A 23,739-nucleotide genomic window follows, 5' to 3' on the forward strand; every position below is an offset into this window, starting at 1 on the left:
AAATGAATTAGTCACGCATCAATGACACACGGCAATACTGTTTTGCTACATAGCTCGCTCTGTGACTGCGCATTGAGTGTCATGTTTATAAAGATGATTTCGAGCTCTCTCTGCGCTTGTTTTCGGGACGAGCAACCTTGTGTAAGTGCGGGCTATAGGATACCTGCTGTATATTTGATGGCTTGCACAGAGCAAGCCCTGCAACCTTCCCCACTCTTTCTTTTTCTCTTTCTTTACCTGATGGTCTCTTCTAACCTAGGCCTCTCGTCATCCTCATCTTGACGCGTCTGCTTAGGATGTTGCATTTTCACGAACTGGAAATGGCGTCATCTAATTACGGTTACTTTCGAATGCCACAAGGGATAAATTTTGCAGGCATCCGTATGCTGTGCGATGTGAGTTCACGTTAAAGACCAGGTGGACAGAACTGCTCCGCAGCCCTCCCCTACGGCTCCTCTTTCTCTCTTTCCACTTTCACTTCCACCTTCCTCCATTCCCTTACGGCGCGGGTAAGGTGTCCACAGAGCAAGTGTGACAGATACAGCCCCTTTCTTTCCTGTAAACCAATTATTATTATTACTACTCCTACTGGTGTGATTGTAGCTCGTACTCTTTGGCAGGTTGTCGCGCAGCTCAAAATATTTGCTCGTATTGTCCCTGTGCTTGCCGTCTACATGTTCTCGCAGAGCCATAATGCTATCTCCAATGCACTCGGGTGTACTGTGAAAGGGCATGTCTGAGTGCATCTTTTGCGCTTTTGCTGTCTGTGAGTTCATCACCATGAATGCAACAGTGCTTAATGTGTACTCTACCACTATACACGAAGTGTTGAACTGGAATGGGGTGTGGGCACATTTTGTACACTGTTTTCTAGTTTCAGCAGCTTTAATCACTAGGAAGGTGGTTTGTAGGCAAAGGAAAAGAAGCATGTAAGCGGGCAGGTAGAACATCAAAACAGGCCGTGCATTAACGGGGTGCCGCATTGGTTTCATGCTGGTGGGTGAACGTCGGCGTTGCCAGAAAGAGCGGAAAATCAAGTTTTCATTGGGGAACAACAATTGGACGCACTTATTCTCACTCTAGAAGAAATGGGCAGGACATGTAGTGCGAAGAGAGGATAACCGATGGTCGCTTAGGGTAACAAACTGGATTCCAAGGGAAGGAAAGCGTAGCAGGGGGCGGCAGAAAGTTAGGTGGGCGGATGAGATTAAGAAGTTCGCAGGGGTGAAGTGGATGCAGCTAGCACAGAACCGGGTTAATTGGAGAAATATGAGAGAGGCCTTCGCCCTGCAGTGGGTATAGTCATGCTGATGCAGATGATGATTCTCACTCGCCCTTTAAGGGCTCACCACGGTAAAGTACGCACGATTGAGATGGTTGGACTTTCCGGACCCTGTTACGAGTTGCACAAGCATGAACATATGTTCGTAAGTGTACGGCGTTCAGAAGTGTGCCTACTTGAACTTCACCGTTTTACGTGCGGACAACATTGTTCCTGACACCTTTGTCGAGCACATGCAGAGACTAGAGCGTTCGTGAGATTAAAGGGGGTATCATTGTTTCTCCAGGCGTTACCGAGACCGTGAGCACCAGAAATGAGCCAAGTCGTTGGGCATAACTTCTTAAGCATTTATAGAAAATATTTAACGTATTAGTTTGTTTTTACAGAGCTGCCGACTCCGTGCGCATCGTGTGCAACAAATACATCTGAATCGCGAATTCTAAAAGTTTTGCTTGGCGAATTTCAAGCTTCATTAGCCTTCGAGGCAACAATGCACCAAATGCTAGATTCTTTAATTCTATGTTTATAAAGTCGCTTGAATCAGGATGAACGAAAATGAGTGGTAGGAAGCAAACCTGAAACAGAAGAGCCGTGACTCTGTTGGAACTGCTTTCCGAGTACATTGGTCACGACAGGGGTGAGATTGTTAAATCTTTAAACATTTTGCCTATACCAGAATACTATCCCATGTACACAGGGCTCCGGCTGAAGCGGGAAGATTGAGGCAACGACCTAATGGGCAGATGCATGACTTTGGTTTGTTGTCGTGATGTGTGTCGAAAACAGGACCGACAGAATCCAGCCAAGCCATGTTTCGTTTTTCATAGTCCCTTTTACGCCTACTAATAGTATTGGCTATGTGTGCCTTTTGCACATCTGCTTCAGCGGCGCTTTGAACACTGTCCCTGGATGCTACCTGCAAGAAAAAAATGGTCTTAATAGGCTTGCTTAATTATCGCAGAATTTGGTTCCAGATAGTAGATAAGGATTCTGCTCACCGCTGTCACGAGTTCCAATGACATCAACAAGGTCGTGGGCAATATGAGAGGGAACAAAGTTTGAGCACTCACTTACTGATTACTTCTTAACTATATAAGACAAGCCAGGTTTTCCTATCCAGCGTTTTTCTTGGTGTTTGTTATCCAAAAGTCATTCTGAAACTTAATGGGAAAATAATCGCAAAATTTAAAATTTTGTACAATTCTCAAATTCCTCTCAAATTTCTTTCGACTGTACAACTTAGATGAAGGTTTAGGATGCGCTCCAGGTGATATCTTGATTCCGCAGATTTAATGTCGCTGTAAAAGTGCCGTCCATTACAGAGCTTTCGGTTTGCTAGCACTTAATATCTACATCAATCCGAATTAGCCCAGAAAGTTGCTCCGCATACATCAGAGTTCTGACCAAATTCAGTCCACCTCAAATGTTAGCACAGCATTTTCTATGAACTGACATGTGGTTACCACACTGAACTCTCAAATCGTTGCTGGACGTCGTACGCTGTATACAGGGTGCGAGGAAGTCTGACCGAATCTCAATCGAAAGCACTTAAAATAAGGTTGTGATGTGCGTGCGAAGCACATGGCAACGTCGAACTTGCCAGCTGATGAAAATAGGGGCGCACCTCAAGACGAGCACCGCGCACGCGTGATAAGACGCTTCTTCGTGAGGTGAGACCATACTGGACTGCTAGAAACCAGAGTTTTGCCATGAAGCCGTGCCGGCATCGTCGGTATCCTGCTTCAGATTCATAACTGTGTAGCAAAACGAAGTAGCTGCGCTCATCATTGAACAATTTTCGTTACCAGCAGCCTGTTTATTCACTACTGCTTTCCATAACCGTGTTGGTTTAATCGGAGCGCCTTACAAACTAACATCGAGGCAAAGGAGCGGTGCCACGTAGTAATAAACTAATCTCGCGGGCTTACATTTTAATGACAAACTAGTCTGAAACGATATTCACAAATACCAGTTGAAATGCACGTTTCTGATGATTATATATAAGATTTGCTGAGAAATATCCGCGCTACTGCTAAAAATACATTTCTTTTTTTCCTTTTGTTAAATGATACGACAACTTGGCCGCATTTAAATAAACAGCTAAGACGACTGCGATAGGATTTGTCAATACAAGTGGTCAAGATGACGCTGGAATATTCAGACCTCCTTGCTATAACTACTTCTTCTAAATTCTCTCGGCCATTCTCCCACTGGACAACCTCAGAAGTTTGCAGGCTCAAAGACTTGGGCGGAAAGTGCCCGTCTTTTATTTGACGCAGTGTGGTGCTTCGCTGTGAGTATACGACACATAGGAATGATGTGAAGTTAATTGTCGAATATGAATTACCCGTTTTAAATATCTATGCAAATTGTGTTATTATGGAGCTATTTGATGCATTTTTTTTTTCGTGGTTCATGGACAATAGCGATTCTATTTGTCCTTCTGGCTTACCTGTTCTTTCATGAGAACGGATCTCAGCTTGGAAGCTGTCATTTCCCCCAGGGCTCTGGTTCCATGGCAACGGCTAAATATTGTTACGTGGTGGCAAGTGACGAAACACGGCGACTCAATATAAACAGGACGACGTGATGACATGACGATGAGATATGCTTTAATGACCAGAGGACCTGGCGCGATAGCGTCGCCCCGCGCCGCTGCCCACTTCGTCGTCTTCGCAGCTGTTTTTAACGTTGAACGACCGATTTTGCTTGCGTATTGAATGAGCTGTTCTTTTTTTCCGAAGTAGCGGTTGACGAACCCGGAAGTTCATCAGTATGAAGATCGAGAGTTTGAAATGGAGATGCGAATGCGAACTAAAGCTGGGCTTTTGAATTGTTTGAAACTTAGGAGCAGGTTCTTTAAGCTCGTTGATAGATGTCGTTGCTCGGTGCCAACTCTTAGCAGCATTTAAATGAATGGTCTTTAGGCTTACGTGGAGAGGTAATCATCAGTAGACGCTTCTTCCTCAAAACGCCATTGGAGCTCGGATATGGAATGCATTGGGCTGTTCATACAATATTTGGTGCATCAAGGCTAGGTGTACATATAAGCCTTTGCTAAGCCTCTCATTCAGACCGAAAACGCGGACGAATTATTGTCTATGCGTCACTGACTTTTCCCGTAACGGGCGCAGTGCTGTCAGTACCAAAGCAAATACAATGGCGATATAACGTGTGCCCCATCTGGTTAGGGATATGCTGCGCGCACGAGAGCAATGTGCGGCATAGCCACAACCCTTTCACGTGTTACCTCCATTGTGCCGAGCCCCCTGAACCGCCCTTAGATAGGGGATAGTTGCGCAAACAGAAAAGAGTTGCGGCACGAGCCGGGATGACCGCCGTGCAAAGCGTATGTCGTGCGCACTATTCTTTGCCGCCGTGTGACGCCACACTGGGAAGAGGTCGGCGTGACGCCCAGTGCACGCGCACGCGACGCCGGACATTCGCGTAGAAAGATAATCCTCTCGTCCGCAATGGAGCACTCGCCATTGGAACGGACTTCTCGTTGAAGAGAATTGTTTCGTTCTGAGGAGAACAAGTAGTTTGTTATACAACACAGCTTCAGAAAAGAAGCGCCAACATTTGCCAGCGTTCTTAAAAAGAAATACGTAGAAATAACAGTGTGGCTTAATAAAAAATCGCATTACGTGACAGTAAACTGAGCAGCCATATTAGTATCGGATAGCGGGGATAATCAATTATTTTCTTTTTTTGCTCCGAAATTTATAACTGAAAAATCAGGACGGATTCCAGTGCTGTTGCTTTCTGTAATATATTTAGCATTTGTGGAATCAGAAGTGCAGTCTTGGAAAAAGAGAACGACTCAATAAACGAGCACGTGAGGGAACCCACGCCGCTACTCGTTTGCCTACTGCACGCTCACGTGCCGGACAATGCGCGACTAGTGCTAAATTCTATGTTCACGGTACCACGGAGACCAAGACCCATACGAGCCGTGAGAATCTGACCTGGTTTTTGCTTTTTCAGTTCAGTGAAATAAGACACGTTTGCATATTAGAGGGAGATGGCGATTTAGCGAAATACGCATGCGCTACTTAAATGGCCCTCGGGATAAACGCAGTGTGCCTTGCCCATGTTGAAAGCAGGGCCTTTGCATTGTGTAGCACCGGACCTGGAATGCGAATAATGGCGGTGCCATAAGCGGCTAACTGAATAGAAATATTTCGCTATGCTTTATACCATGACATCACACGGATTGGCACAGGTGAACAAATACGTTTGACAGCAGAAAGTGATAAATATGCGTTTGTATGCAGCGCTCGAATATGTAACGAGGGATACGTGGGGGTGGTATTTGTGTGGTAGGAACAAATTTCCACTGAGAATGTCGTGAATGTCGTGGCGTTTCCTTTGCATACGTCAGAGCTCTTGTGAAGCGACTTTATCGGCAGGCCGAGCGCGATATCGCTTGCACCCTTTTCGCAGCAGATATACAAACCGCGTGTTACAGGTCTCTGCATTATCTTATTGCGGTGAAGAGTCCTACACTCGCACTGTCGGCAAGCGTTGGCTAAGAGCGTCCGCGTCTCCACGACAGGGGAGGCGCTCGCGGAAACATCACCAGTATACTTCATGCTTTAAAGAAGTCCTTCAGTAATGAAGAAAAAAAACTTTTTGTAGCGTAAAGCTACACTACGCGGGTCAGACTCGAGTTTCGCGTTATGCGCATGCGCGAGAGTCGTCAAATTTGAAGCGACTAACCAGAAATCTTATGCCCAGCCACCATTGAATCTATAGTAAAAAATAAATTAATAAACCATATCTTCCACCAGGAAATCGAACCTCTATCCCTTGTGATCCGCTACTAAGCGCTTTACCACTGTGCCACGCCCCGGATTTTTTTTTCTTTCTTGCCTGACCTTTGCAAGAGAACACGAACACACACATGACATTGATATAATAAGCCTGCCAGGGGCTGGCTTCGTCGTTCTAAAATTCCTTTAGATCCGTCAAAGGTTCCACCTTTGGCAACCACTCAGGAATATCATCGTCATACTTCACAATCTCGATAAACCAATGGAGAGCCTCGCGGAAAAAAATTCGTGCAGGACGCGCATCAGGATCACAATGATATCCTGCCATGCGTGAACGCCATATACTGTGGAGGCCCATTAGCATGATTGAATCATATGGAACCCCCTCCTCAATGGGCGCTTCGTGAGGCGCCCATTGCGGAAGTGTCCTGTGCTAATCTCGGGCTGTAGCGTAAGACACTCTTCACCAGAGGAGGCAAAGATGGCGGCGATTGCCATCACAAATTCATCAAGTAGAATAATCATCACAGATTCTAAAATAGTAATCAAAGCCCATGACAACGGTAAGGTGTTCAAAAAGGCCGGCAAAATTCTGCAAGCAGGCAAGGAGAATGTACCCAACAACGTAATTAAAAAATAATGGGCACCTGCTCATAGTGAAGTCACAGGGAACGAGATCGCCAACGAGGTCGCCAGAGCTCACCCACCGGGCCTCAGCGCGGGCAGACCATTCCCTGTCCAAAACGCGAAACTTACCGACATACATAGAAATTCTAGAACACTACAGAATGGCTAGGAACCCCCCCCCCCCCCCCCCCTTCCCGCCCCCTCCCCTCATAGATCTCTCACAAAAAAGGAAGAAGTAATCTGGCGAAAACTGCAGACGGGTACCTTCCCAAACCCGTTTATCCTACACAAATTCCATCCTGAGGTGCACTCTTCCAAATGTAAAAACTGTGAAGGCTAGCTACCCTAAATCACATGCTCTGGGCTTGTCCAGCTCTAAACGGGATACATAGAAATAGAGAGTCATGGGAATCCTTCCTTCACAGCCAGGAAGAACAAATCCAAAAACAAGTCATCCGTCAAGCCCATGCAGGTCGTTGCCGGAAGCCAACTGATTCCAGCCAACGTCTAGGGAGGAGTAGACTGAGAAAGGGGGAGCTGCGTTTCACCCGATTATCCATACACTCTGGCGGGTGCAAATAAAGTGCTTTCTCTTTCTCTGTGTGCTCCACATATCTCCGTTTTCACTAAAGCTGATATGTCAGGCACGTTTTCTTTTCCTTTTTTCACAATATGCGCTGGTAATGCAGTATTTCACGCCGCTTCTGGCTTCTTTCTCTGTTTTCCTTGTTCAATCACTTTTTTTTTCTTTTTTTTGCGCGTACCTGTAAGTTTGTTTATAGCCGAAATGAACCACGTCTAGGCTGTACTTGCTTGCAGGTTTCTTGAAGCATTGAGAAACGTGCATTGTGGCATCGCCGTAGGGGGTGGACACTAGCTGGAATTTTTTTTTGCCTCTTTAGAAGCGGTGATATCTCTTAGCAAGGTTTTGTTATGCCGGCTTGAAATTCGGCTGCATAGCCGCTTGATTTCAGTCTTGTGACCTGCTAAATAGGTATTGCCTTATCGAGAGAAAGCATTATTTTGCGGTCGCTTGATTCTGGCAGGACAATGTCACATATGTTTATTTTTTTCCAATAACTGGAATCAAAATGTACCAGCAATAGTTGTGCCCTGGGTTTGTAATCACAGCTCGTGTGGCTATCGCTGCAAACGCCCGGCACGTCTTGAGATCTGCTCTGGTGGTCCAAGTCTTGGGAAAAAGTTTTTTTTTTTCGTTTTTATAATCCTTCAGAATCTCTTCCATGTACGCCTGGCATTTGGGTTGATGATTAGCATGGAACTTGCTGCCACGTCAGAAAGTTTTGAAGCTTATTTTACAGCTTCACTTCTCGTACGAGCATTAGCTTCTGGCCAGATATGTAGCTATTCGGATGCAAAGCGATATCGGCATCACTGCTGAACTGGTTACGTAAATATAATGTCTAAACTGGGTTTTATAGAGTGAACCGCAAATTTGCACGACGTCGGGAATTTTCACGCGTACTTGTATTCTGGCTCAACAGCCCTTGGCTATAGCGAAAGCTTTTCTTAGTCGTATCGGATGTGTTATAGAGAGCGAGAGTTACCCGCATTACGACAGTGTGGCTCTCGACGTCTACGATACATGATGCTAGTCTTCTTGCCCCGAGTAATGCGCTAGTGAGATGGCAACGCTCTCAGTAATAGGCCATGTGCGATAATGGCGCGTCATTGTTCTCTCGATATGCACTGACCGGCCATCTCCTGAATTCCGCAATCATTTTGTGAAGTGCACGACGCTTTTCTAGATACCATTATCGATCCAGTTACGCCTCTTAAGCTGTTCTGATTTCCTCGCATGACTAATCAGTGTCGGTGAAGCGGTGCCCTATCAGGGATGTTCCCGACTGCGAAGGTTGAAGTAATTGACTGCAAGGGGAGCACGACGCTCGAATGCACTTTTGCGCTTAGGCTTCGAGTGCGTAATGGCGTAGCTTGCTATAGCTGCATTCAAGGAGCAGATGTGTATACGTCTTAGTCGATTGGAATCACCTGTTTAACATTTATCACATGCAGCTAAACAGGCACACCTAAAGTGGGATATGCGAGGTTCGTCGGCTCTGGGATATGCGTACTACCGAGTAAGAGTACGCAGATATTCCATATACAGAACGCCCGCACAATTTCCGTGACGCCTATCAGAGGTTTGATTAGTGTAATCTGGAGAAGCCGGTCGACGAAACCGTGGTGTAGTGGTTTGGGCACCCGCCTCGTCAGCGGGAGGTTGTTGGTTTGGACTCGCCGCCGGAAACCCACTAGGAAAATAGATACAAGCTTCCTCCGGCATGCCGCCTGGCTTTCTTCAAGGGTGTGAGCTTGGAAGATGCTCAGTAAATCCCGCTTCTCCCTTTCTGGGCGTTTAGAACACCTTAGGCTGGAAATGTAGTTCAAATTATTCTGTTACACGTGGTTGAAGCACTAAAATGAGTCCTTGTGGCGGACACGTGGTCGAAAAACCAAGAAAGCCTTGCAGCTTTAAGTGGGAAAAAGCTATAATCCAGCATGTCTCAAGGACATAAAAGTTCACTGTTGCTTCCCACTTCTCGGGGAATTACAGAAGTTCTGGGCAAGTCCAGAGTTCCGACTGCCCGATTTTACGATAAAAAAAGGCAAAGTAGGGGTTTTATCACGCGATAAAATCCCTCCCAGAACTTCCTCAGCACATTGCAGCTTTTCTTCACAAGACTCAGTAAACGATGAATGTTTAGGTACTTTGAGGGCAGTGTGGCTTTAAATCTTGTACTTAATTATTTTCTTGTTATATTAATGAATTATGGCAGCACGGCGCTTTGTTCTAAGCCGGCAAAGAAAATGAGCCCGCAAAATAGCATATAGAATAACAATATGTCATCCATTATACTGTCGCTTTGGTGAAAGAGTGCCGAAAATTGTTCGTTAGAAATGGTGGTTAATAGAGGCCTCCTTATACAAACATCTACAGGATGACGCTAACAGTTATATTGTAATGCTTGTATTACAACTTGGCTTGGATACAAAAATACATCGCTGGTACATATTCCCCTCTTTTGTCTTGACTTCAAACGATCATGCAGGTCCTAAATTTGCTCAACTGAGAAACGCGCTTGTTTTTCGTCGTACATACAGCGACGGAGTAAAATATTAAAAATGATTACTCAATGAACTCCTTTAAAGGGTGCGTTGGCCAGACACACTGAACATTCACAGAGGCACGAACAAGATTCCATTGCTGCCGTTAACAGCGAGATGTACAATAGTGAACAAAAAGAAATGTTTCAGTTTCTCGACTCAATTTTTTTTACCGCTCTAACATTTGAGCATGGACCAAATGGGAAGACAGTCTCACAGGTTTTAGACAACACACAACTAAATTTGTCACCATATTAAATCACAAAATCACAGATTGTTCCCACGGGAAACTTAGTGACTGCTTTGTTGCACTGCGTGAAACTGTTAGCGATAACGGGATTTTTCATTAATAAATGAAGTACAAACAACAAACTACAATTTCACCATAATGTATTTTCCTCCGTATTTCGAGAGCAAGCCATTTTTTGCCGATCACTGCATGACAAAAGCCGAGGAATGGAGTCAAGAGAAGCTGTCATTAACCGTCTAGTCCATATTTTCTACTCGCTCAAAGTAGCTGGTCAAAATTCTCCCCACCTCTGCTCGCTTTTTCGTGCCCTGAATGACAGATGAAGGCCATGCAAATTTATTTAATTCAAACAGTTTCAACATACTGGCTTGGTCACTTCATGTGGTCAACTCTCCCCTACCACCAATTTTTCGCAAGCATAAAGAGTGCTTGGGGGCCGCCGTTCTGTTGAAACCTACATGCAAAGCGTAGATTCTGGCATGCATATTGAACCATAATTTCTTAACAAAAATGTGACAAATGGTTTTGGTTATTACACCTTCTTTGGAAAACGAGGTCAGCCCCGCCGGGGTGGTGCAGTGGTAAGACGCCCGACTACTGTCCGGAGTGCCCGGCTTCGAACCTCCCGCAGCCGACCTCGGCGGCTGCGTTTCGATGGAGGCGAAACGAAGACGCGTCCGTGTACTGTGCGATGTCAGCGCACGTTAAATATCCCCAGGTAGTCGAAGTTACTCCGTAGCCCTCCACTACAGCTCCTCTTTCTCTCTTTCCACTTTCACTCCCACCTTCCTCCCTTCCCTTACGGCGCGGTTCAGGTGTCCACAGAAACAAGTGTGACAGATACTGCGCCTTTCCATTCCCGTGAACCAACCAGCCAGCCAGCATCACGCGAAAGGAGAACCAGACACGTCCTATAACGTTTCCGCTTCTATGGTTAAGCGCTAGAAGTTCATGGCAAGCATCTAATGAAGTGCGTTTAGGGTAAAGTATACTCTGAAACATAGCATTTCCTCACGCTAAAACCTCAGGTTCCTATTTTCTAATAAAATCACTACTTTCTATACTCCACCTATATACATAAGGCATTCATTTGCTAATTTTATCCTGTAATCCTGATTTTTTTTTTTTTTTACGCAGGTGGAGAGATAGAGACGTGCTTGAGTCGCGTTCGTCAGCGTAGGGGGCCTGATGTTTCACAGCCCATGGAGACCACTTTAGATCTTGATACCGGGCAAGAATCGTCCTAAACGTCGACAATAGACCGTCGTGAGTTTTCTTGGCTCATGTGAGCAGTGTCATTTTCGACAATTTACTTTGTCCATCTGTCCTGTCACGGCGAAATTTGAAATAATATTCTCCTTTGAGTCTTTTTACTGTCCAAGTCTGCAAATCCTCCGACTGCGTTTCTCTGGGAAGCACTGAAAGTTCGTGTAGTTTCATTAGGCGTAGAGTTGTAGACGTTGATATTTGCCACTTGACCAGTCGTGGTGTCTCTGCGTCATGTCCGTTGCGTATAAACGTATGTACTGGTACAAGTATACTTGCAGTACATATCACTTGAAAGCGCCAGCAAGTTAGCAATAAATTAGAACAAGCCGGAAAAGAAAGCAATTGGAATCACTCATGAAATGACAAAGGTAAAAAACGCACTATAATGAGCCAATTACGCCCCAAACAACTCCTTGAAGAATATATAGGCATCGTTGCACCCCCCCCCCCCCCCCCCCCCCCTCCCGCCTTCTCCGAGCGTTCCAATGTCCGATTTTCTTCAAACTGCATATTGATCGTGTACCGCTCAACTAGCTGTGGGGAAGTTTTTCGCATCTGTTTGTTCATTTATACCTCTAAAATTACAAGTAAACAAACTCTGCTTCGATCACTGAATACTATTCATGTTAAGAAAAGTTCGCTGGTAAACGTTGGTAGGGAAGCAAGCGTGGTTCTATATACGTTCACAAGAGATGCAGACGCATCTAAAGCCTGTTTCTTAAATGGAATGAGGAGCCCCTCTATAGCAATAGAAATTGTTAGTTACGGCTTGTTCGTTAAGGTCAATAGCCGAAACAATAATTAGTCCTCACCTAACTGGTGCCAGTGCACAAGGCATTTGGGACCGCAATGAGCGCTCTGCGGATTAGGCTCGTACGAGTGGTTCGCTTCTATTCAAAGCGCACGCTATGTTGCGTGAGTGATTAAATTGAAGCTTCAACTGGACACGCTGCGTGAAACTAAACAAAAACAAAACAAAAAAGCTAAATACTATATAATCGTCGACATGAGGAGCAAAAGTATACAGAGGTGATTATTGATCGCGTCGTTATTTACTGAAAGTGGGGCTTTATAGCGCCTAAAAACGGCGGCAAAGCTTCGATGGATAATGATTTTATACAGCGCATATAAATGAATTTATACAGGACTGCGCTTAAGCCTGCTTTAGGACAGAAATGGCGGAAACCACTTTACAGGATGGTTTTCATTAACTGTGCCGTCATTGTCATTGTTACTATCATCGTTATTATTAATTAAATGCACTGTCATTGTCATCGCTACTATCATCATTGTCATTATCCCTAACTGCATCGTTTTTGTCATTGCTGCTGTCACCCTTACACAGACAAGGAGGATTGCAATCTGCTTTTTGCGAGCTCGGCGTGGAGTAGTGGTATGCACGTTCTGTTTTTGATCGGAAATATACTGGTTCGATTTCCGGAGGAGAAACGTTTTTTTTTTTCTTTAAATATCGTGTGAAGGATGCCTTGTGGTCACAATTTCTGCTAGCATGTTCTATTCACGTCAAGCATGAGGTAAGAAAGGTGTTTTCCATAGAAATATACCTGGGGGTGAGCAAACTGCGGCGGCGGTTGCATTGGTTTAGTTGAATCCCATTGTATACGTTCAGTGCATTTGAACTTTGCTTTGCAAACATCTCAATGCACGAAGTAAAGCCAGCCATTGCAGAACGAACTGCTTAATAGCGCTCAGCATTTGATTCGAAGTGCTTGCTTCTTATCAATTCTCTGTCGATGCCTAAGCTCCCGAAATAGGCTGAGGAAACACGAAAGAGTACCCTTGATACGCTGGCGAGAAATTCAGGCAAAGTCTGTAGAGCCGAGTGCAGTTTGGTGCTCGGGTTGAATGCTCTACTGAACTCTGTATCAGTATATCAACGCAATGCATTGGCTAGCACATTGAATTAGCGAGTCAGAGGCCGTTGCGTGCATTGCAGCGAATTCTTTAGAGCGTTATCATTGTTCAGATTGGCAACACCGCCTTCCTTGAGCTCCTCAAGAAGCTTGGCTGCGAGGTCTTGAAATTCGCTGGATGCCTGCTCTTACAACGTGCCAGAAGCTATGCAACCTCAACGCGCACGGAATATTCTGTGTAATGTGTGGACATTTGCAACTGCGTGTGAATAGTCCCACATTTTTGAAAAGCCGTTCGATTATTGTGCCGTTTGATCCAGGTTGAATCAGACGTTCGTCGAATTTATTTAGAAATAATGGAATACAATCTCAAGCTTTCGAATACTTTTTTGAATAACAGACATTACGTTCGAATGAGTAACGTCTAACTTTCTTCGATGAGTGTTTCGTGCCCATATATATATGCAGTGTGGCTTTTTAAAGGCGCGTACAAGATTGCATTGCGAAAATTGCAAGAGATATACTTAAGTGCGGTCAGGGCAGGCATTTTTCACAGCAAGGCGGATTCAACACGCTTGATAAAGCTGGATGACCACCCGAATAAATAAAATAGCCTAGAAACTTTTGATTTTTGTTTACGAGGGCCACTATTATTCCAAAATCGAAGGCGAAGGCTGACAGTATGAAAAGTGAGGCCCACTTTTATTGTTTTATTGGCAGTGCGGTCAGAAATATTGAGTGTCGAAAATTGGCCTTTAACATACTCTGTCTGAGCAGCTCACACGATATACACACAGTGGCCATGACTTAGTCTTGGCGCTTTTTGTGTACGAGCGACAACTTTAAGTGGAATGCGATAGGTGTAGCCTGAATACGTCATGTCTGTGACCACCGTTGATTTTATATTGAAGGAGGTTGCCTTTGTTGTACAATATCCCCTGCTAACGATTCGCATCTTTCAGAGCATCAAGGTTGAATAGGCTCCAATAATACCTTCTTCAGCGTACCTTCTTCAGCAAACGGAAGAACTGGCAATGGATATAAAAAAGTCCTAACGGGGAGACTAAAAATAAAATTGACTTCGTTCAACCCCCGCCATTATGCAAGATGTAGAGGTAATCGGGAAAGTACGATGCAGTGACTACAGGATGGTGAGGTCTCCAATTAGTCTAAATCTTAAAGAAGGAACGCAACAGATTATTAAGAAAGAAGTCCTTCAACGAATAAGCAGTGAGGGGGAAGGCAGAAGAGTTCAGGATCTCGCTAAAGAATAGATATTCAGCTCTAACTGAGAACGACGGCAATACCCTAGAAGAAATAAACAATAATTTCAAAGATATCATCACTGAGGGCGCTGTAGAAGTAGGCGGTCGGATAGTTAGAGAGGATACCGGTAATCTGTCTAAGGAGACGAATGATTTGAATAAGAAACGCCAGAGTATGAAAGCTTCCAATCCAACAGACCAGATAGAATTGGCAGAGATATCAATACTGATCAATAAGCGCAAAGTGGCCGATATAAGGAAGTATAATATGGAGAAAATTGAGCATGCTGTAGAGAACGGGGGAAGCCTTAAAGCGGTGAAGAAGAAATTGGGCATAAGCAAAAATCAGATGTATGCGCTAAGGGACAAGGCGGCCAACTTCATCACGAATAGGGACAAGAAAGTGAAAGTAGCTGAGGAGTTCTATACTGATCTCTACAGTAGCCAAAGTAGTCAGGACCCAATCTTTCTCTACCGGAACAATGCAAGAACGCGAACATTATCCTCATTCACAAGAAAGGGGACGCTAAGGACCTTAAAATTACAGACCAAGCAACTTACTGTCTGTTACGTATAAGGTATTTACTAAGGTAATCACTAATAGAATCGGGACACCCTTAGACTGCAATCAAGCAAAGGATCAAGCAGGTTTTCAAAAACGGTGCTCTACAATCGATCATATCCATACCACCAACCAACTGATAGAAAAATGCTCGGAATATAACCAGCCCTTATACACAGCATTTATTGATTACGAAAAAGTATTTGACTCAATAGAAACCTCGGCAATGATGCAGGCATTGCGAAATCAGGGGGCAGACGAGCCGTACGTGTTAGGCAAGAAGACACATTCTCCCCAGTGCTATTCACAGCTTCTATTCAGTGACTTGGAATGGGAGCAGTTAAGGATAAGGGTAGATGGAGAATACCTCAGTAATCTGCGATTTCTTGATGCCATTGCCTTGCTAAGTAACTCGGGGGATGAACTGCAAATAATGATTGATGACCTGGACAGGAAATGTAGAAAGGTAGGTTTAAAAATCAATATGCAGAAGACTACGGTAATGTTCAACAGCCTCGGGAAAGAACAGCCGTTTAAGTTAGGTAGCGAAGCACTGGAAGTAGTAGGCGAAAATGTCTACTTAGGACAGGTAGTAACCGCATATCCGGACCATGAAAAGAAAATAACAAAAGAATAAGATTGGGATGGAGCGCATTTGGCAAGCACTCGCAGATTATGACTAGCAGCTTACCGGTATCGCTCAAGAGGAAAGTATACAACGTATCTTACCTGTACGCACCTATGAGGCTGAAACGTGGAGGCTAACCAAGAAGGGTCTGCTTAAGTTGAGGACAACACAGAGGGCTATGGAACGAAAAATGGTAGGGGTAACATTAAGAGATAGCAAGTGGGCAGAGTGGGTCAGAGAAATAACTCAAGTTACTGACATACTAGTGGAAATCAAGAAGAAGAAATTGGCATGGGCAGGACATGTAGTGCAAAGAGAGGATAACCGATGGTCGCATAAGGTAACAAACTGGATTCCAAAGGAAGGAAAGCGCGGCAGGGGGCGGCAGAAAGTTCGGTGGGCGGATGAGGTTAAGAAGTACACAGGGGTCAAGTGGATGCAGCTAGCACAGAACCGGGTTAATTGGAGAAATATGGGAAAGGCCTTCGCCCTGAATTGGGTGTAGTCAGGCTGATGATGATGGTGATGATGATGATGAGGCTCCAATAGCACTTGGTCAATTCGAAGATTAGCTGGCCTTGCTTGGGTCTGCATAAAGACATGATTAGGCATATGGAAAAATGGCGAAAACAGCAAGGTTGCTGAATGCTTCTCTTTTCCTGCGTAGATGTTACGTTCCTATAGACGTCGTGCCTCTATCTTCCTGTCCTTGGAACTTACTTCAGATTGAAAAGCCTCAATGAAAATTTATTATTTACTCGTAGGATTTTAGTGCAATTCTTTTTTTCAGTTATTTAAGAATTGTCTTGGTTTTTTGTTTCCGAATGATTTCGGGGCAACAAAGATTTGAAATTATGAGGCCCATATTGATAGTTTAGCGATATTCTGTTTCGGTTTTTGATAGAGGCGAAAAGCAAGGCGCCCGTATACTGTGCGATATCAGTGTACGTTAAAGAACATGTAGTCAAATTTCCGGAGGTATTCACTACGGCGTCTCTGATAGCCTGAGTCGCTTCGGGACGCTACTCTCCACAAACCAAACCAAACCAAACCAAACCAGTTTTTCGTTTTGTCATTACAAATTACCATCAGCGACTCAAATTATTAATGGCAGAGGCATAAATTAAGAATGAGTTTATAGTGCTGTTTTCAAAACCGATTCGAAACCAAATAACGTAGCTTCGATACTAAACTTCAGCAAAGCAAAGTCCCTCATCACAAATTAATTGGAAAACCTAAAACGATTGACCTCCCTGACATGTTGATTACTTGTATTTCAGACTATTTAACAAACCGCAAACAGTATGTATCAATTAATGGAGAGGAATCGGACGACAGTGTCACAAGGGAGTGTACTCGGGCTTTTATTATTTTTTAATGATATTGTTGAACCAGTTGTTCGTGGCGTGAAGATTTGTTTGTTCGCAGATGACTGCGTGCTGTACCGGGATATTAGATGTTCTAATCACTAAATTGATCTTGATATTTCTCTAACGTCTTTGCATGGTGTCAGGAATGTGGCATGGTCACAAATAAAAAAATATCAATTTTTTTTTCGCGTGACACGTAAAAAAAAATATATTTCTTCCCAGGTATCACCTTGGAAATTCACCATTACATGAAGTATCTAGTTTTAAATACCTAGGTATAATATTAACTAACAACCAGTCCTGGAATCCATATGTTGCGAATATCTGCTCGTCCGCGTTTTGCAAGCTATGTTTTCTGCGAAGCAAACTTTCGAAAGCTCTCGCTGAAGTTTAATTACTCGCATATAATTCATTAATCAGGCTTAAACACGAGTATGCATGCGTGGCGTGGGATTCTTGTACTAAAATGGATGTTAAAAAACTTGAAAGAATAAAAAAAACCCGTAAGATTTATTTATTCCAAGTTTTCGCCGTTCCATTTTCTATCTGCGCTAATGAATATTAACAGTATTCAACCCCTTGAGACAGGAATAAGAAAATATCCGTCGAGAACTCCTTTCTTTGCTCATAAATAACAAGTTGGCGCTTGATCTGCATACGTATCCATTTTAACTACACGCTCTACACGTCACCATCATCCCAGTGCACTTACTCCATACTTTGCTCGAACTGACACATTTAAATTTTCCTTTTTCCCACGTACCATAGCAGAGTGCAATTTTCCGGAACAATGACTGACAGCGTATAGTCATGCTGCATGCTTCATTTTGTTCATTGTACTTTGTGCTTTTGTATTTGTAATATCTACTTGTGTATTTGTTCTGCTTGGATCTGCACAATGATCTGCAGTATGAAATAAAATAAAATAAAAAGAATAGAATATAAAGAGCGTGAGCGTATACCTAATTGAAAATAAATCGAAATTTTAAAGGACATTCATCACTTGGGTGCAATCCATTTTGTGTGGAAAAATAGCGTCAAGGGACGAAGGACAAAGGAACAGGAAGCACACACACGAGCGCTCGTCTGTGTGTTTCCTGTTCTTTTGTCCTTGGTCCCTTTGCACTGTTTTTCCACCCAGAATGAATTACTTCCAACTCGCCCAACTCAGCGTCCTACTATTTGAGCACCAATTTGTACGAAGTGAAGTCCAGGATTTTGGTACACCTTTTAACAGGGGACACGAAAGACAGTACAAGTCAAAACATCATGCGTTAAAACAGCACACAAGAAACAACACAACGACAAAACCGCAGAGGAGAAAAAAAAATCAACAGAATGGCGAAAAAACATCGCAAGTTAAAAACAGCATGCCTCAGAACAGCTTAACGGGAAAACCACTTTATCAACGTATTGATAGAAATGCTGTAAGGTCCACGGCGTTGAAGAATTTTGCGGCTCAAGTCAATCCTGCACTCAAAGCAAGTAATTATTACTGAAGTAAAAACCCAGTGGATTGTGTTTTTTGAAAATTATAGCAAGATAATTAGAAGAGTACGTCGGAAGATCAGCAAGAATATTTTAGCGTGATGTTATACAATATGTGAAAAGGTTACGTGAAATAACGTGTTGCCGGCAGATGGCAGAAATTTCTGGTGTGAGTGGGGCGGCACCGTTAAGCTCCATTAGAGTGGTACTGCGGCACGGTAATATATTGCTGTGAAAAGCTGTTGTAGGCTTTTTATCGGCCACGAAATGGTTTTAGAGGGGCGAATAACTTGGAGGCCAGTGCCTGTAGTTAATCACTCCTTACCTGGCTGACCTCCGGTGTTACTGTCATCAGGTCATCCGGTCTAAATCATATTAGAGTCGCTTTGACCTCAGAAGTGTGCCTAAACAGGGATTCAAAATATATTGCAAGGCAGTGTTTCCAAAAACGGACCATAGGAAAACATGGAAGCAGACTACGATCATGATAACTTGCCTGAGCTTAGGAGGTTCCGTAACTCGACGTGTTTCGTTGTTTTCGATATGGAGGCATGTGGCAGCCTGTTATATAAATCTCAGGAACCTACCATTTAAAATTCAGCTGGTGCCTTGTTCGGGCCTAAACGGGTAGGTTGACATGTTATGACGCTCACGGAACAATGAAATACTGTTCGTCGGCAGACTGTTTATTTATACTTATCGGCAACTGGACTGCTCGCAGTGTTCGGCTCTTTGCCAAGCTTAAAACGTGTGATATTTGAATAAGGGTCCGGAAGGAAGGAGAGAAAGAAGTGCTCAGCGTACTGCAGTAAGGAGTCGATGCTATAGTCCTACTGTACTCTAGGACACTTCAAAGGACCTTGCGGTGATATAAACGAAAGAAATAAGCCTAAGTAGTTAGCGCGCCACAAGTCGTCCCCTGCACGCTAATCAACTCTTGCTCTTTCAGTTCCATCTATGGCTTGTAGGTCGCCAGATATGGCCTTACAAGGCACTAGTCTGGCTGAATTTGTGTGGAGTAGGCAGGCATGGCGTCGTAAGTCATAACCGAACAACAGTGATCGTATCCTTATGAACGGTGGTAAAATTATGAGCATTCGAAACAATAAGGGTTTAAAGCCCCGCAGCCACTCATGGACTTCAGTATGAAGTACTCCGTATCCAAGGAGGGCGGATAAACGTCAGTGACGTGGGATTCTATGACGTGCGCCAACATCACATAGCACATAGGTGCCTGTTTCTTTTCGCCGGAATCTATAATGGGAAGAACAGATTTCCTGCATTAAATCTGGATATTCATGTCAGTCACACAAAATAGAGTCTAATTTGAGATATTCTCCTTTTTTTTTTTCCGTCTCTTCTAGCATCTTTGAACTTCCGGAGGCGTTAGGTTATTGTGTTTTCCACTACCTATATTTTGTATTCCTCTTAGTGTTCTTCATAAATAATGAGGGGAATCGAGCTACGTTAATAGGCTCAGACACCGAATCACGTCGCAAAGACATCCCACATTACTCAGGGTAACGCACTTATTAAAGAAGTAAATGGCGCGCGTGAGCTGCCAATTTGACCTCCTTTTATTGAAGGAACGTGGCGGAGCGCTAATAGCAGCGTCTAACCGCATTTCTTATTCATGCCGCCATCGACCATGTCCTTCTTTGACGACATGAAGTGCCTGGTCTTGCTCAACACTTACTGACCTTTCTTGACTCCAACCGAAACAGTATATTGATTTGCAGTTCGAAGCAACAACGGTCATTCATATAACTCATCAAAAGCTGACGCGAAATTTGTTCGTTTCTAGCAGCTCGCTTCAGTGCATTTTTGTTTTGCGTATACTTTTGTACTGAGCAAAAACAATAACGCCTGAGATGGCCGAAGGATGTCTACCGACGAAAGATAAGGTCGGCTGCTCTTCTTGCTTTATAGTGTTGTTTGCCGCTGCAGCGACCACAATTAAATGTGCAGAGGTTAATACCACCTGCTTTGGTATTTATTGAGCAGCTTAAAATGTCAAGAAACATGAACCCTAGCCTCTGATAAGATGGTCATACGCGCTGTGCCAGCAGGGAAACCTGGGCGACAAAAACAAGAAGAAAAAAAAGAAGCATAAAGAAAACAGAACGCCAACTACCAGCTGTTTTCGTAGGAGGTAGGAGGAGGTTTGCCAGTCGCTACCCATCTTTCTCCCACCAGCAGCTCTGCTTCCTCAAGCTGTACTAACTTGCCTGGGGTGAGAGACAATAGCTAATGCCTAAAGGGCTCCGCAGGGTGCGAAATAATTTTTGAAAGAAGTTCGCAGGCCTAATTTTGCCCTTGGAGTACCATTTCTAGCTTTTTTTAGCCGTTTCTCTTATCCGCGTCTTTTCTTGCAGAACTCTGTGCGTTTGTAGGGAACTCGCGATATTGTTTTCTCGGTCGCTCGAATATCCATATAGCTGCCTATTTTCTTTGGCAGATATGTGTTATGTGCATTCATTTGTAGCGCGTGTGTTTTGAGCTCTATTCCACTACGTGATAGCTGAAAAGGTTAGAGGCATGGACGACGTGTCAGTAACGACTAGAATAAACGACCGAAAGCGAAGTGATAACTAGCAATCAAGGCGAAAAGACAACAACGTTTTCCAACGTAGAATTGCTGCTAAAAATATTTTTGGCATTTCGGAGGCATAAACTCGGAACACTAGTTTCTGAACAGGGTGGGACATTTATTATTAGGTGTTTGGCGGGCGCAATATTAGTCACTCAGCTGCGTGTCGAGTAAGAGCTAGATTAATGCAAATTTGAAACCACTTGCTTCATAGAGAAGGCACGCTATTAGGCGAGCTAGTCGTTCATCTGTGCGAAGCAAACTGCGCGATTAATGTCTCATTTATTGCTTCGTCGTTGCTGCAGTAGTAGTAGCAGTAGTAAAGCATTTATTTCAGAAAAGAAGAGTTGGGGCATAATCGCGGAGGGGGGAAGAGTCACTAGGCCGTTTTGCTATCGCCTGAATTTAAGTCACAGGCCAGTTTTGAGGAGTCACTTTTTAACAGCTTAAAGTTTTCCATTCGAGACCCGCCATGGTTGCATAGATTTCGACTGTCAAGGCCGAGGCTGCGGGTTCGAATTCCAGCCATGACGCCTATAATGTTTGGTGGCAGAATAATGTAAAACAGCCTGAACACTCTTTGATGTAAGCGCAGCTAGTGTGTATTATTGAATGAAATTAATTTGGCGCACCTTCCACTACGGTGCCTCTGGCAATTCTTTTGCAGCTTTTGGGGCATTAAATCTTGCATAGCAGTATTTTTCTCTTTACAGCTCGCTTGCTTGGCATGGCATCTGTGCGTAAAATGCATACGGCTCTTCTACATGGCCTGCCGAAAATACAAGCGACGCATATCTTTATCGATTTCTTTCTGTACAAAACCAAGAGCTGCGTTATAGCACCCCTTGCGGCGTGATGTATGAGTGATAGTCCGGTATTCGTACAAGAAGCCCGCTGCTTTGTGGGCCGCCGCTCTGTTTTTTATCGCCTCATAGGTTTCTCCGCGCTACGTCTTCCTCGCTATCTGCAAGACGGCGATATGAGGGCACAGCATAATCTTTACGGGCCCATAGAGTGAGCTGCTCCATTCTTCATGCGGCTGTCGCACAGCCAGCGCAACGTTCCAGAGTGATTCTCTTGGAAAAATTCCCATTCAGAAGTATGCGGAACTGTTCGGCTCTCTTCGGCGCTGTTCGGGAGCTTTCGGCAGGGTTCGGAACGCTTCGTTACCGATTGGCCCGTTGGCTCTTTGCGTCGTTCATCCGTCATGTAACATGAGGTAGCAAGGAAAAGAAAACAACCATGTTTCTCTTTGAGTGGATGTCTGGAATAACATGAATTTAAGATCTTGTGCACGCTTCTGAAGGCGCACATTCACGTCTTTTGCTCCCTCACTTGTCAGTCTCGACGGCCCTGCATCAAGCAGGCGATGTGTGACTGTGGCGCCTGTTTCATCCGATTTGTTACAATGCGAAGTCGGTGATGGCTTTTGGCTGTCCGCTGCGCCTGACTGCTTTTGCGACCGGTAAACAAGCAGCAACAGACGTAGAGGCGCGGCTACTTCCGTACGTTAGATAGGTGCATCGTGTTGACGACGATTGCGTGTCGCGCAGGAGTGAAGCTTCAACTTGCGAGTCACCTTCTGAAAGGGTGAGCCTCAATGCTTGCCTACTCTCTAGTCTTATTTTTCAGCAATGTGTGTGCTTGTGTACGAAGGCTCACGAGGGAGCGCTGGAATGATGACTTGTTGGAAGAGCGAGGGCACGGCTGTCGCTTTGATCGTTATTTTGCGACGTATGGTGCAGTTACACGGGCTTGGGTGATTTGTTATCGGCGCAGCATTGCCAGAGACTGTAATGTTGTACATTCACAACTCAGGTGCTTAGAAGTATATCTCATGCCCACAACATTATGTGGCATTCCAATGGGGTCGGCGACACAAACAGCAAAGTATTAATGAATTAAAAATGCAATATAAATTTGCGCCGTATTCAGGTATCTGAATAACTAACTAACAAAATAAAAAAAAGCATCAAGATATTATTATATGCAAAAAGTTTCAACGTGAGCTCTATTGTACATTACATTGTTTTGCCATCAGAAAGCATGCAAAGAAAGACTAGAAGGTCTCTTAGATGTCTTCAAAGATGAGAATGTCGAAAGCCTACCCCTCGTCTCCTAATATTTGCCTCATAGTTTGCCTCTTATCGACATTTCGTTGCAGTGCTGTATGTAATTGGTTTACTGGAAAGGAAAGGCGCAGTATTTGTCGCACTTTCTCCGGCAAGTGTGCGTTTGGATGGTACGCCATCGCTCCTGTCGCGTGGCGTTCCTTGGTGTGCGTTCAAGTGTGGGATTGCAGATGGCAGGAACGCTAGACAAGAACACATCTCGCAGAATCTCGCGCCAGATCCAACGCCTGCTAATAGGCAGCGTTGACAGACCTCGCGAACAACTCTCGCGCTCTGGATTTCGTTCCATGAGCCTAGAAATGCTTTCGACTTGAAACTAAATCAGTGCAACAGTGTGGGAAAGTGCACACGCGCAAAGACATTGAAAGCAAAATAAACAGTAAGGTTTGAATCGTGCTGTAGGCTTTTACTCACGACCAAGAAGCTTTGCTATCAGCAAAAAAAGGGGGTTATGAAAAAGAAAAAGCTTGTGCCGCGTGCTCATGGGATACACTACGA

The 23,739-nt window shown here is 44.2% G+C and overlaps 1 protein-coding gene across 2 annotated transcripts in view; it reads left to right on the forward strand.

The window, feature by feature from the left end:
- The window catches only part of LOC146175531 (sulfotransferase 1B1-like), a 206,541-nt gene that overhangs the window by 81,025 nt on the left and 101,777 nt on the right, over positions 1-23,739 (forward strand). Inside the window, exon 3 of one of the 2 annotated variants that reach the window (XM_084581923.1) lies at positions 11,201-11,329. The exons of the other annotated variant lie outside the window; for it this stretch is intronic. The gene's annotated coding sequence lies outside the window, so the exon portion shown is untranslated. The remainder of the gene's footprint in view (positions 1-11,200; positions 11,330-23,739) is intronic. 2 annotated transcript variants of the gene reach the window in all.

This window comes from Amblyomma maculatum, chromosome 10, assembly GCF_055883805.1.
Source record: "Amblyomma maculatum isolate TAMU_Amacu chromosome 10, ASM5588380v1, whole genome shotgun sequence".
NCBI classification, from domain to species: domain Eukaryota; kingdom Metazoa; phylum Arthropoda; class Arachnida; order Ixodida; family Ixodidae; genus Amblyomma; species Amblyomma maculatum.